The sequence below is a fragment of the Penaeus monodon genome, chromosome 15 (genome assembly GCF_015228065.2).
Source record: "Penaeus monodon isolate SGIC_2016 chromosome 15, NSTDA_Pmon_1, whole genome shotgun sequence".
NCBI lineage: Eukaryota > Metazoa > Arthropoda > Malacostraca > Decapoda > Penaeidae > Penaeus > Penaeus monodon.
The window spans coordinates 568,330-568,630 of record NC_051400.1 but is presented as its reverse complement, the minus strand read 5'-3'; positions in this window follow the sequence as shown (position 1 = coordinate 568,630).

Below are 301 nucleotides of genomic sequence, written 5' to 3'. Positions count from 1 at the left end.
GTGAGGGTTGAATTTTTTTTCAGGAAACATATTTTTTCAGTAATAAAGAAGTAGACAAATAGAGAGGTGAATGATTGAGTGAATAAATATATTAAAAATAAATATATAAAAAAATAGACAAATCAATGAATCAAGAAATAAATAGATAAACAGATAAATACATTAAAAAAAACACAAATACAAAGAGCAGATACCAGGTTTTCCGGTTTTTTTTTTCTTTTCAACCAAGTCAATCATATTTCCAATGTTGCATCCTGTATTGGCCATTTCAGCAATGTCCATTAGCTAATTGCAAATTCTT